The following is a 743-nucleotide window of genomic DNA, read 5'->3' as shown; positions in this document are numbered from 1 at the left end:
GAAATAGCAATTCAAGACCTCTAAGATGTCCTTTCACGGCGTGTCAAGATGGGCGAATTATTTGGCTTGGTGCATTTCATATGGGCGACTGAGCTTATGCGCGCGATTGATCGAATTTCGGAGGCTTTGGCGAATGCCTCTCAAAAATTAATATATGGCTCGTGATGCGTTTTCGAGGGTAACTCCACATGCGACACGAGGCCCGGGGCGCCCAAGCACCACATCAGCCTGCCGCCACGCTGCGGCAGCTAATCCTATTCACCGACAACGCTACAAGAGTCAGCACTGCAAGACATAAGTAGGCAATGCTATAGTACGCGTGGTGCAGCTATTGGAAGACGGTAAGCAGCGGGCTGCTTGCTTGGACGGCGACCTCGGCCGCGTCGGACGTGGAATTCAGTCGTCCCATCTGTTGAAGCTCAATCGCGGAGCTCAGTCGTGGCGATGATATCTGCGTGAATTTTAGCCAATCCAAGCGCCTTCTTATGTGCTTTAAGGCGGCTACTGGTCGAAATACACCGTAAACCATGATTTTTTTCATCAAAAGCTTCGCCTGATTGGTTGAAAGGCAGGCCGAGCAACTTCAGCCGCATCACTACACTTGAAAGCCAGGCTCCACCTCTGTCAACGTGCTGAAGACCTTTCAATCTCTTTCTCCTCTTTCTTTGTATATCGTGTACGTAAACTTGAAGACCCCCATTTCACGTACATCGAGCCAATTATTTTCCAACGCCATTTCACTC

The sequence above is a fragment of the Saprolegnia diclina genome, assembly GCF_000281045.1.
Source record: "Saprolegnia diclina VS20 unplaced genomic scaffold supercont1.5, whole genome shotgun sequence".
Taxonomy (NCBI): domain Eukaryota; phylum Oomycota; class Saprolegniomycetes; order Saprolegniales; family Saprolegniaceae; genus Saprolegnia; species Saprolegnia diclina.
The sequence above is the reverse complement of the archived record's forward strand: the minus strand, read 5'-3'. Positions refer to the sequence as shown.